This window comes from Miscanthus floridulus, chromosome 6 (assembly GCF_019320115.1).
Source record: "Miscanthus floridulus cultivar M001 chromosome 6, ASM1932011v1, whole genome shotgun sequence".
NCBI classification, from domain to species: domain Eukaryota; kingdom Viridiplantae; phylum Streptophyta; class Magnoliopsida; order Poales; family Poaceae; genus Miscanthus; species Miscanthus floridulus.
Window position 1 is genome coordinate 78268299 of NC_089585.1, and position 14179 is coordinate 78282477.

General features: G+C 41.6%; 1 pseudogene; it reads right to left on the bottom strand.

Moving 5' to 3' along the window:
- Positions 1-4533: 4533 nt before the first annotated feature.
- On the bottom strand, positions 4534-13760 carry LOC136456183 (nicotianamine aminotransferase 1-like; annotated as a pseudogene).
- Positions 13761-14179: the final 419 nt, after the last annotated feature.

Consider the following 14179-nt stretch of genomic DNA (forward strand, 5'->3'; position numbering starts at 1 on the left):
TTCTCTTGTTTTCCTCCGATGCGTGAGAGAAGCGGCGGCTCAATAGAGGAAGGGGATTAGGTTTTGTGTGGAGCCATGAGAAAAGGACGGTACTGTAGCGTGCTACAGTACCCGTGCTCCTGTTCATATTGTTTTTCCTTTCTTTCAATCTTCCAATGACCATAGCTTGTTGAGCTGAACTTCAAATAATGCGAATGAGTAGTGAAACGGAAAGCATCCAATGAGCTCTATACATCTATGATATTTGATCGTCCATCCGAGCTACGTATAAAAAATTATTTTTTACCACTCATTAAAACTCCTGTTGAACCTTTGTCACTTTACGCTTTCTAACACACAAAATGTATTCTAGGTATTACACTAGAGCACTTGTTACAAGTGTAGATCTAGTAAATAAACTTGGAATAAATACATAACTCAATTAAATAAAGTAACCAGAGATAACATAGTAATATTTTGGGTGTTGCTAGAAGACGAGCTACACCTGCCGAGGTACAGGGTAGACGAAGCACTAATAGGCCGTCTCCTCAACTCTTGCCTGTCCTCTCTCACGAATATTTTCTGTACTATGACTAAATGAAGCACCAATAGGCCAGCTCTTCCTCAATTAATTCTTGCCTCACCTCTCTCCTAGATATCTATATCTATATCTATATCTATATCTATATCTATATATACTATATACTATATACTATATAGTTCATACCCACTAAGCATTTACTCCCTTCAAATCTTGCTCCACGTTAAGCCACGTCATCTAGACTTGCAGCCGTTAGATCAACATTAATTCCTTCATCTGACCGTCCAACTCTCGCCTGCGGCTGCCAACTCTTTGGCTCCCCTCATCATTCACCAACACATCGCATGGCCTTTTAGTAACTGAGAAGAAGGGCAGCTGAGCAGTCAATTTATGTAATAGGAGTATTTCAGAACAGATGCGTTGAAGAACAATTAATACCAAATTGGGTACCTGATCAATCACATAGGTATTTCGAAAAAGATGCGTTAAAGAACAAATAATACCAAATTGGGTACCTGACCAATCACATAGGAACAATGTCGTGATTTGTGGAAGCATACATCTGAGCATTCAGATATGTCAAATTTGGTGACTGATGCAAACAAAGACAAAGCTATCTATCAGGCCTAATACCTTATTTATCCCTGAAGGAATGCTGGTCAAGTTATACACAGAGGCCTTAGTAAGTTCCGTATTTATGCAAAAAAAAACTCTGTTACGTATATAAAATACCTTATAGGGGCAACAACTACTAATTCTACCATATTACAATATTTTATACCCCATAAATCTTGGCAATTTATCTCAGTTTAGTTATTTGTAACTACACCAAGTGATCTCTTTTTTTTTTTTTGCGAATGACATCAAGTGATCTCTGATACCCAACTTCATGTATTGGCACTACTATTTTTAATATGGCTCCACCCAATGCTACTTTTAAATATATATTCTGTTTTGTGTGTAGTCATGTGATGCGTACTTCCATAAATAATACCTTGCTTCTTACCCTACTTATACCATATTAAATTAAATGGTATAAAAATATAGCTATGCTACTTATTAATACCAACAATACCAGTTGACTAAAGTGTTTTCGATTGTCATCTTACTCACAACACGTTAATATAAGCATGCTCTCCAACAAAATACTAAGCTACATCATTGATATTAAGCTTCATCGGTCATTATTCAACTGAAAATTCCCGCAACAACGCGTGGTGAATTCAACTAGTTTTCTATACTATAATTGGATCAAAACCATCCAAAGGGACACTACTAAAAGAGTGGAAGAATTCAAGCTCCAAGCCTGTGTTTACATGTGAGGGGTGCTCCTTTGTTTATAGTGGGAGGTTACTTGGAAGAGTCGAGATGGTAGGCCATCCAATCCACGTGAAACTTCATCCTAGCCCTTTGATCAAACCGACTTGACTGAGTACCAGCATAGATGCACTCCATAGGTCGGTAAGTAACTCCCATAGAAAGTTGGACCTCCTCCTCGTTCACCAGCTGTCCATCTTTCATGTGCTCCTCATCTATGGTGTCGAGATGCGCGCCACAAAGTGGTTCGTTGAAGTTGTGTTTCTTTGCATGCAATGGTGGGCCCTTCAATCCTTATATGGCTTCATGGTGACCCTCGGTTACAACCAACATTGAATTGACACTACTACTGTAATGATTTTACGCAGCGGGCGAAATTGGTTTTCCGCGGCGGGCAAAGCTGTCCGCCGTGGTTCAAAGGCCACGGGAAATCATGGCTTTACCGCAGCGGGCCAACTTGCCCGCCACGGTTAATCGATTAACCGTGGCGGGTAGGTTAGGATACCCGCCGCGGTTAATGGTTTGGAAAAAACAAAAAAAAACCTAGCGAGCCCAATTGAGCCCATCGCCAGGCCCAATCGAGCCCGCTGCCAGGTGCGTCGGATCTGCTGCGGACGCGCTCGCTGTCGTCGTCCTTGTGTGTGGATCTCATCGGCCTCCGCCTCCTCGTGCCGATGGAGCTCGCAGACCCGCTCACGGTCGTCGTCCTCATGCGTATGGATCTCGCCGGCCTCCGCCTCCTCGCGTCGCCAGAGCTCGCGGACCCGCCTGGACCAGCCACCGTGGTGGCCGGGATATCCTTGCACCGGATCTGGGCGGCCCAAGGGAAGGCAGCGGCGCTCCTGGACCGGACCTGCATGCATATACAGGGGAGAGAGTGAGGGAGTGGAAGAGAGGGAGATGAGGAGCGAGGGCAACCTACCTGAGTTGGGGGAGGCGCGACGCAGAGGATGGGGAATGGCCGCCGCCACAGCGCCGCTTTGGTGGAGCCGGATCTAGTGGAGCCGCCGGGAGAGCCGTCGCGCCACTGTCTGCTTCGTGAGGGAGGGGAGGGGAGGGGAGCGGGGGAGGCGCCATCGGTGGAGGGAGAGGAGGCTCCTCCCCCGCGTGCCTCGCCGTCGCTAGCGTCGCAGCTCGCCTGCCGCCACCGGCCTGTCTACGAGAAGGAGAGGGGAGTGGAGGAGTGTGGCTGTCTACGAGAAGGTGAGAGGAGGCTGGCTAAGTGTTGGAAACCCTAAGTGCCATATTTATACTAGAGCAGTTATTGGGCTTCCTCTGGGCCGATTGGGCCATGCCTTTTTTCGTGACGGGCCTTGTAACATGCCCGCCTCAGTTAATATATTTATCGATTGGGCCATGCCTTTTTTTTCGTGACGGGCCTTGTAGCTATTAACCGTGGCAGACATTTTAAGTTGTCCGCCTCGGTAAATATATTTTCTATGGCGGGCAAAAGTGACCGTCACGGTAAATAAATAATGTCCGCCTCGGTTAATCGTGGCCATTAACCGTGGCGCACAAAATAGGTGCCCGCCTCGGTTAAGATTTGGAGGTGTCACACAAAATCAATCCTGTAGTAGTGTGAATCAATATATACCACAACACTTCATGGTTTGCATGTGGATGGAGTGGACTATGTGTGGGCTAGTTGATAGGTTGGGTGACCATGGGAGAGGTCGGCTGACCATCTCTTTGGACCATTTGATTGAACTCAATGTTCCTTGGGCTCTATGATGAGTAAAGAAGCTTTAGACCAAATTTGAGGATCATTGAGCTTGGTGCTGGGTCGTCTAACCTATGTTATGCTCTGCTGACCCTTCTCTCTCCTGTTTCAACTTGACCCGTGTCGTGATCTTCCGTAAAGCGTAACTTTTGCGTTTGAACTCCTAATTTGGTAAAACAAAAGTCCATTTCATTCATCCCTACGAGCTCTTCGACATGGTGGGGTCAAATATGTGATTTGATCATGTATTTAGTCATGTTGAAATGTCTAGGTGAGCCCTTGTTTGAGTATCCTTGATCCTTTGGTTTAAGGGCTTTGTGTTTGTTCATACACTATGCATGGTATTTGTGCACCAAATCATCTATGTTCCTTGCAAAACATGTTGGGACACAATACTTGTGGAACTCGTTAGATTTAAGCCCTGTAGCTAAGGTGTTAAGTAAGATTTGAAGGTGGTCATTTTTATTATCAAGCCCTATAGCTAAGGTGTTGCTTAAGATATGAACATTGTCATTTTTATTATCTTTTGGCTGTCGGATTATTTGAGTTAAGGACCGCGAATAAGAATTCTCTAAAAAATAAACCACACAAATGCACACATGCATACCATAATCTGTACAAACATGTTCCACATCATTGAACTCTATTTGGTTTTAATATAATTAGTTTGGTTTTGCCAAATTAAGGTACACTTTGTTGGCTCAAAAAACAAAAAAAGCATACTGTTGGATGGAAACTGAAATGCACGCATGATACCACAGACTACAAAGCTAATTTGGAATTTGGACTGCACTCTTTCCAAATTCTTATGCACACTTTGATATTTTTGGTCCGATGCAACGATACTTGCACACATGCACGAGCATGACCAAATTGTTGTGAAATATGCCGCTAGCAACTAGGACTTTTTCCTCTCTGTGTCTCACGATCAATATAGTGGACACAAGTAGACGAACACAAATGCATAAAGTAGGAAAACCATTCATTATTCACTGAATATTCATAATTACAATATTAAGTATATATAGACTGAACAAAGCCCAAGAGTTCGGTATGAGTCCACGTAAAGAATGGACTAGAATTGGGATTCATCCTCCTTTCCTTCCTGGTTGGAGTCCATATGTGTTACAACACCAAATATACATCTTTATATAATCACAAGGGATCATCCAAGCAATTGACATAATATTATTTATATTAACAGATCACAAGGTGACATGATTTCTAGTGGGTTTTGCATGCCTCAGGCAGAAAGACTTGAGCCTCTCCATCCCATCCTCCAACAGAGGAGGATCTACCGCGAAGGTTACACGGAGCCAGTTCTTCATCCCAAGCCCACTGCCTGCATTACACCCATAAAACTCTATGAATTGAGAATTTAAGCAGTGGTTCAATAATCTATTGTTTGTTAGTTAATAAAAGATACCCAATTTCAGTCCAATCCCAGATGGTTTCCTGGTTGAGTTTTATCAAAAGTTTTGGGAAGTCATTAAAAGTAACCAACTACATATGTTTCAAAATTTTCATAAAAGGGATTCACCATTGTTTATTTTAAACATTGGTGTTCATCACCCTCATTCCAAACGTGCTAGAAGAAAATTGAATACATCAGTATAGACGCATTTATTTGCTTGATGTTAGTTTTAAATCTTTACCAAAGCGGATACTAACCGCATTAATATGGTGGCTGATGATCGCATAATAAGCCCAACTCAATCGGCTTTCAGGAGAGGACGCAACATCTATGAAGGGGTTGTTATCCTACATGAGAAATACATGAAGTCCACTGAAAGAAACTAAACGTAATCATTTTCAAAACAAATTTTAAGAAAGCCTATGATAAGGTTATATGACCTTTTTGCTACAAATTTTGCGTAAGATCCTTTGCCCAAATGGATCAAATGGATTGAAACCTTTGTCCTTTATGGGAGTAGCAAATAGTGTAAATGAGGAGATTGGACACTTTTTCCAAATAAAGAAAGGCCTTTGTCAAGAGGACTCATTATCTCCTTTTTTCAGATCATTGTTGCTGGCATGTTAACAATCTTCACTAATAGAGCCAAAGAAGAAGGGCAGTTAAGTGGAGTGATGCCACATCTGGTGCATGGTGGTTTATTAGTTCTGCGATACACCAATAACACAATAGCCCTTATGGAAAATGATCTAGAGCAAGCCTAAAACATGAAACTATTACTTAATGCTTTTTAGGTCTTAAACTAATTTTTCATAAAAGTGAACTGCATTTATTTAGCGAGGCCCAAGAAGTAGAGGACCAATATACTGAGCTTTGTGGAAGTAAATCCAGAGCATTTTCCTATGAGACACATATAGGGATTAAGATTCATTTTAGGAAGATGAGAGATGGAGATTGGCAAAGGTGGAGGAACATTCTGAAAACAGGTTAAATAGATGGAAAGGGAAACATCTGTTAATAGGAGGATGTCGAACAATGATAAACTCAATGCTGAGTAGTATACAATTAATGATATATTGCTTCAATTACAAGAGGTGTGCTGAAGCAATTAGACTACATTTTCTCTAGATTTCTAAAGTGACAACCAAAAGAGCAAGTATCGCCTTCCCTATAGAACATACTTTGACATCCAAAAGATTAGGGGTTAGAAATTCATGAAATGGATATTAAAAACGTTGCAATTCTTTGTAAATAGCTACTTACAAGTTACAACATATGGGACAGGTAGCAAATAATTTTGGAACAAGTATTTGGGTTCTGTTACTTACAAGTTAATTGCTTCTGTTGGGTTTCAACTCTAGCCTACCCCAACTTGTTTGGGACTTAAAGGCTTTGTTGTTGTTGTTGTTGTTGTTGTTGTATTTGGGTTCTAAGACTTCATTTCAAGCTTAATGAAAAAATCAGGACACATTTTTGGGATAGTCTTATGAAGGTGGAAGAATATTTTCTCTGTTTTGGATCCTTCTCAATAAAAGATGGATCCCTTCTGAGATTCTACGAAGATAAGGGGTTGGGAAACTCAACTTTGAAGGAAACATATACTTACTAATACAAAATCGTTAGACATAAAATACTATAACCGAGGTCTTTAATTAGTACATCTCATCACCTCTAAACATTTTGTGGAGACATGATTTAATTGGACTTAAATTACTAGCCTGAAATGAACTTCTTCGCATTGCTAACATCAGGCTTACACAAGATCATAATGAGTTTCACTGGAACTTAGAACCAAAGAGTCGGTTCGAGAAAATTATATTATTGTGTGGTCTGATTCACGTATAGGTTCCCAATTTAAACAAAAGTCATTTTGAAGTGGATTCATAATTATCGTATCAAACTGATGTAATGATTATAAAGTAATAAAATGTTTCCTTTATAAAAAATGTTCTATGAACGGTATGACATGCCCCCTCAAAACCCACATTATGACTTCTATAAGACCATAGCTAGTGCGTCAACCTCAATTACAATTTTTACCATCATATCTTATATATTATATAATTAAAACAATTTTTGATTTGTTAGAATTATGTTTAAAAAGTGTTGGCTACAGGTCTGTGAATATATCTTAGGAGAAGACATGTCTCCATCACCTTAAAATTTATGAACTTCTCGAATTTCCATAGATGTATGGATTTTGCTCCAAAACCCCACGATAATCAGATACTACTTAATGACAGTTTGTTTTACCTGGGCAGATCACAACACACTCCTCTTTGGCCAACTTGGTGCAGAAGTCAATATCGTCGTCGATGCCATTGAAATATGAGATATCCAGTTCTACCTGTTGAAATTTCAAGCAACATATCATCATATACACTAACAAATAAACACCAATCGTTGTCATCAATATCTTTTTTTTCACGAACTACATAGGAGATCTGTGTGTCATTGCATTAAGGCAGGAATACAAGACGAGCTGGATTTAGAAAGAAACCTAACTCACCGAACAAAACAACACCACACCCACCCACCCTAACCAAATAAGAAAGGGTGGGGTTGATTCTATACAAGATGAGGACCTGAACAACAAAACTACCCTAGAAGTTATGCAAACTGGACCAAAGACCTTGCAAGCAAATCAGTAAGTTTTGATGCTCCAGCCATGCATCGTAAACTGCACTCATCTCCTATGATTTGCACGAGTGTATGGATACTAGGAAAGGCTCCTTCAAACACACAAGAATTGTAGTGCTTCCAAACTTCCCTATACAAGTGTTGTCATCTATATCACTGTCCGTTTCTTTATAACTGTCAGGATGAAGTATCACTGCCAGATCTATCATCATTGCTGGGTTTAAAAAGATCTATTAGTGGTAATGTATTATCACCGTTGGTTCTAATTATAATCAACTAATGCTATTAAAACGTCAGTTTGTAGTTTGAACCGGTAGTAAGTTTGTTTCAATTGAATATTTAAGTGGACCTCATGTCCACTTCTCCCCTCCATCCCCTAGTACTTCATCCTCTCCCTCTCTCCCTCTGTATCTCTCTGCCGCTTTCCTCTCCCTTCCTAGTCCTCCTCTGCCCCCTCCTTCCGCATCTCTAGCTCCATCGATCCTCCTCCTCCCCTCCATGACTTCGTCAGGCTCCAAGGTAATGGCAGCGAAGAATATGGCTGCCTCACTACTGCAGGGAGGCACCACATGCTGCTCGATATCATCTGACACGGTCAACGACTGTCCTCCCACTATTGCCTTTGAGTTCGGTGGAATGGCAACTGCATCTGACAAACAGCTGCCATGTATTTATTTTTTATTCTGTGGGAAAAACAGCAGTGATAGCTCAATGCTACCATTGCCAATTTCAAAACCAGCAATGGAAAAGGCTCTAGAACCAGCAGTAATGGTCAATCCTGTAGCAGTGATATATCATGCTATGGAGCAAATGTAGACTGATAGACACTAAGGTGGTGTTTGGATCGGGTGACTAAAATTTAGGAGGTGTGTCGGAAAGATGTTACATGGGGTGTTCGGATACTAATAAAAAAATAAATTACATAATCTGTCAGTACTCCACTAGACGAATTTTTTAAGTCTAATTAATCCGTTATTAGCACATGTTACTGTAGCACCACATTGTCAAATCATGGAATAATTATGCTTAAAAGATTCGTCTCGCAAATTAGTCATAAACTATGCAATTAGTTTCGTAATTAGTCTATATTTAATACTCCATGCATATGTCCAAATATTCGATGGGATAACGACTAAAATTTAGGAGGGGCAACTAAACACCACCTAAAAATAGAGTATGGAGTGTCTGAGTGATTGCAAACCATGACAAACATGGATCCCTCTGGCTTGTGAGGACAAGTGATGCACTCCATGCACTTTAGCTTCTGGTAGCATATCTCTGCGGCCTCTCTCATAATGTTCATAGCATTTGTGAAGAAAACATCATCCGTGTTTGCAATGATTTGGGGTATAGCTCCCTGCTCACAATAATATGGCGTCAGTTACAAGTAATTAATGGATGTTAACCATCAGGGTAGCAGCAAGCCAGCTACTCAAGTGGGAAATTAAATGCATGGACTTCACAAAGAATCCTGAGTACTAACCTGAATAATTGCTGCCTGGATCTACTGAGATGCTACGGTATATAATGATGGACTCAAGAATTTGGAGAAACAAGCTCATCGCTAAGTAGATATGGTAGAGCACACAGATAAAAGGAAGAAAAAGAAGTCAATGTATCACCAAGGAATGGAATACCTTCTTCTTCCTGAGGATTCCCTTTGGATCAGTCATTGCGATCCAACCAAACCGCCAACCAGGCATCCTCCACCTCTTGGATATGCCGCCCAGCGTCACCACAGGAGCTATCTCACCAAACACACCCATGGGCACGAAAGGCTTGCTTCCAAATGTGCAATGCTCGTAAATTTCGTCACAGATTACCATTATCCCGAGCTTTCTTGCTGTCTCTGCAATCTAGAGAGTTGAAATTGTGATCACTGGGTTAAGGAATGCGATGTGTTATATGTATAAGATTTCCTACGGTGGTAGCCCACAAAGTGAATGATCCTTCATTCGTCGTCAAATTTCGACAAAAAAAATCGATATTCATTTGTCAATAAACATGTAAAACAAGATAGTGTGTGCAGACCACGTACGCCTTGGTGGAATCTTCTAAACACAGAAGGCATATGGCAATCTCTTTTACGGAATAAATACCTAATCTCCAAGAGCCTAACTCAGGTGGCAACCAAACCCAATGACTCTCATTTTTAGAGAGGCCTCATGCATATCAAAGATGAGGTGCTGGTTAATGGTTCATTCGATATTAAAGATGGAACCAACACTAGGTTTTTGGACGACACATGGGTAGGAGATAAGCCTCTGAAAGTTAAATATCCATCTTTATATAATATAGTGCGGGAACCTCATGCAACAGTCTCAAAAGTGATGACTACTAGCCCACTAAACATCTCTTTTAGAAGGGCTCTGGTGGATAATAAACTTACGGAATGGCTTAGTTTAGTAGCACTGGATCTCAAATGTCGCATTGGTGGAAGGTTCGGATTACTTCAGATGGAGTTTAACCAAATCAGGTTTGTTCTCTAGTCCGCTCAATGTATCTATCTTATAGATACACAAACACCTTTTCGTCATAGGAAGATCTGGAAGATAAAAATTCCTCTAAAAATTAAAATCTTTCTTTGGTTCTTGCAAAGGGGTGTCGTCTTAACCAAAGACAACCTCGCTAAGAAAAATTGGAAGGGGAGTCAAAAGTGCATCTGCTGTAATGGGAATGAAACTATCCAACATTTGTTCCTAGACTGTCCCCTTACCAAAATGATTTGGAGGATTATCTTTTTTGCTACTAGTTTGACCCAACCTAGATCAATCAGCCACATGTTTGGTAGTTGGCTGACTAATCAAAATAAAAGGATTAGAAATTTGATTTGGGTGGGGGTGGTTGCCATGTTTTGGGCTATCTGGAGATGCCGTAACGATGTTGTTTTTAATCAAATGAAATCTAACTCTATTACGCTCTTGGGCCCAGCTGCAGCGTGATGAGACAGCCAAGGACGCGCTCTCAACGATGAGCAAGAAATTGGAAATTATTGCTTTAGAGATATCCAATAAAGGATGAAAACATTTATATTGTTTGAACTAGCGTCCTGATCGATCTATAAGACTATGGCTTTCTCATTTTTTTTCATCTAAAATTTTGTAATAATTGACTGTGTACATTCTTGGATGTAGAGGTCGGATATTTGTTTTATCCATTATCTAAAAAAGACCACGTACGCCTTAATGCCAAACTATAAGCACTATGATCATCACATACTCTGTACTTAAAATGCGTTAGATGCTATAACCTTGGTCAGGTGCTCATAGGAGTAGACGGACCCACAAGGGTTACTCGGGTTGACCATAGCAATGGCGACGGTGTTCTCATCAGCAAGGGCCTCCACACCTTCAATGTCAACCTCCCATCCTTCGTCCGGAAGAAGATTGTAGTGCCTGATCTCGAGCCCACCCAAGGCTGCGCGTGCTTCGTACATTGGGTATCCTGGCCGTGGCAGCAATACATTTGCGCCCGGAGTGGCAAGGACAGCCATCATGATCTCGATGGCATGGTTGCAGCCCGCAGTAAGGACAATGTCGCCTGTCGACAGCTCGTAGGGGAGGTATCGAGATAGGTATGCAGCCACAGCTAGCGCTTAGCCCCGGTTTAGTTCGCGAAATTTGGAATTTGGAGTTACTGTAGTACCTTCGTTTTTATTTAACAAATAGTATCCAAACATTGACTAATTAGGCTTAAAACGTTCGTCTCGCAATTTTCCACCAAACTGTGCAATTAGTTTTTCTTTTCGTCTACATTTAATGCTCCATAGCACGGACCGTAAACATTCGATGTGACAGGATACTGTAGCAACTTTTTAGGAAATTGGGGATGGAAACTAAACAAGTGCTAATGTGTTCACTAGAAATTTATTGAAAGGACGTCAATTTGCAGAAAGCTTTCAGAACTCATAGGCAGACATACATACATATATATACTCTCTGCTGTGCAGATTTTCGATAGGCAACTGAAGCCAACGAGGGTTACATTTGACTTTCTAAGATCTTTAATTTCGTTACAACATGGTGAAATTTCAACTAGTATAGGATCAAGGAACCTTTGAACTTGATTTTTAACTTTAATTTGGACTCCATTTTGACACTTGGACAAACTTCGTACAGATACTGAGAATTTCCGAACCCCCGAAGTCCACTGTTAAACAATTGAGAAACCTTTATCTTGAATGATGCACAAATAATAATTTAAAGCGTCAAATCAAAGAGAAATTTGTGGTGGGTTAACATTTCACGAGATCTATATAATCTTGATCTATGATTTGAATTAGTACCGCGGAGAAAGAAATGCTGCAAACGTCTAGCTAACCAACTAAATAAACTAAACAACCAGTTGTCATATGGGGACAAAAAGCTTGCGTGAAGCATACAGCGGCTTGCGTGAGCATAACAGCCTGTTCGCATTGTTCGTAATGATCGTAAATTTTCAGCCGGGAATAGTGTTTTTTTCTCACACCAAATCAGCACAGTAATAAAAATAAATCCACGATACGATACGGCCTCCTCCCGACACGGCTGATAGTTGCATAGATGCTCCGCACATGTGTCATGTGAGAACCAGAAGGCTGGTATAGTGATAGTGCATAGATGCTCCGCACATGTGTCATGTGAGAACCATAAGGCTGGTATCAGTCAGACTCACAGTGGTTGCAGGATCAGCAGCACAACTGGATCGACACTAATTAAAACTACTGGGGCCTTCTGATCTCAAGTGTCTTACATGTGCCTTCTGACCTTGCATTGGCTTCTCCACACAAGAAAGACATTGAGCACCGATATTCCACTCCCCAAAATTTTAGTTTTATTTTATTTTAACATGGTGCTGCAGTTTTTTTTAAGTCATCTTGTTTATTTATTAAGATTTCCAATCTCTTAGTCAGTCCTTGGACACACATCAAAGATTCTAAAACTAAAAAATTGATCAGTAAAGAAAGTAGCTATGGCCAAGCATTGGAGAATTACTGGGCAAGGATCTTGAAATTAACCATTATGTACGGTCATCTCTGCTTGCGGCAGATTAAGATGAACCAAACCATAGGACGAGTAATTGTTAGCACCTATGATGTAGTAACAATTACACGTCATCAAATTGTGACCCTAAGGGTAGTGTCAAATTCTTAAGCTTGAATACGATGTTAGTAGATACGTAGTACACATTTGATTGTTGGAGAATATTTTTAGTGTCAGGTGAAACTCTTCGTGTAACTATTATATAAATGTAGAAAAGCAGGAAATAGCCAGAACGTAGGAATCATTCCTTGACAAAAAATAAAAGGAACACAAGAATCTCTAAAAAAATCAAATCAAATATATCGACATCATATATAGCAAACTAGGGTTCAAACTATAGCCAAAGTTTTTGACAAACTGAAGTTTTTTTTGGGGGTCAGGACTGATGAAGAAAACCATACAAGAATTCTCTATTTTCTTTTTAAGGGCGCTTCATTACTTCACACTCAATGTATGAATAGATTTAATCATGATAAGTACTCCCTCTCTATTCTCTTTTTTCTTTATCGTGTACAACTTGGACGCATACAGCCTCTAACATACTTCACAATCATTACACCACACGCGCGCACACGCAAAGAAGAGATTGAAAGGCTCTCTAGCCTCGTAGTGCGCCGGAAACGCGGAGAGTGCAATAACCAGGATTTGAACTATGGATAGGATACCTCTAGACAGCCCTATAATAGAACCACAAACCCTTTTGCAATACTCCTTCCGTTCTAAAGTAGAAGACGTTTTAAACTTTGGAACGACAAGACAAGTTCAACTGTGGAGCGAGAAGAGATTTGCTGCATGTACCTGCATGCCTCGGTGAGGCCGGCGGCGGTGGGGTAACTATTGTACTTTCCAGAGGTGGCGGCAGCGGCGACGGCCTCTTCAGCCGCGACGGCTGTGCGGAAGCACGAGAACGGCGAGGGGTCACCATGCCCGAGCGGCGCAAGCGGCCTCGGGTCGTTCCGGTCCACGCAGCCATAAAGCCGATGAACCAGCGCACGGATGCTCAGCGCGCTGGCCGCCTGCAGCGATGGGTTGGCCGCCCCGAAGCGCCAAGCCACCTCGCCGCCGCCGTTGTCCTCCATTGGCGCGCAGGAGCAAGAGTGCGGGTGCCTGCGCGTACAGCGGCGCGGCGTACTCCACTCGTTGGCCAGGCGCCGTTGCCCAGCCCAGCGCACTTGTGTACATATTCATAGGGTATGTTTGGTTGGTCGGTTTCTGGAGCCGGGCCAGCAAACGTAGCCCGGGCGGCACAGGCCTGGTCCCAGCTAGCCAACTAGCAACTAGCGTATGTTTGGTTACGTGCGACATGAGACTGGCTACCGGGAGTTCCTCTTTGAGCCTTCCACCAGGTGTCATTACGAAAGTTGATCCTAACTAAACGGTCATTAAAAAATTTGAATGCACCCTAGTACTATGACGCTAAATTTTCTTGTCTTTCACACCATTTCGTCCACCATTCGTCTGATTTTTGCCGTTTGCCCGCTCTGACATGTGGGCCTAGCCATTGAAAGTGTCCAAAATACCCTTCTCTTGTACTCTTATCCTCTTCT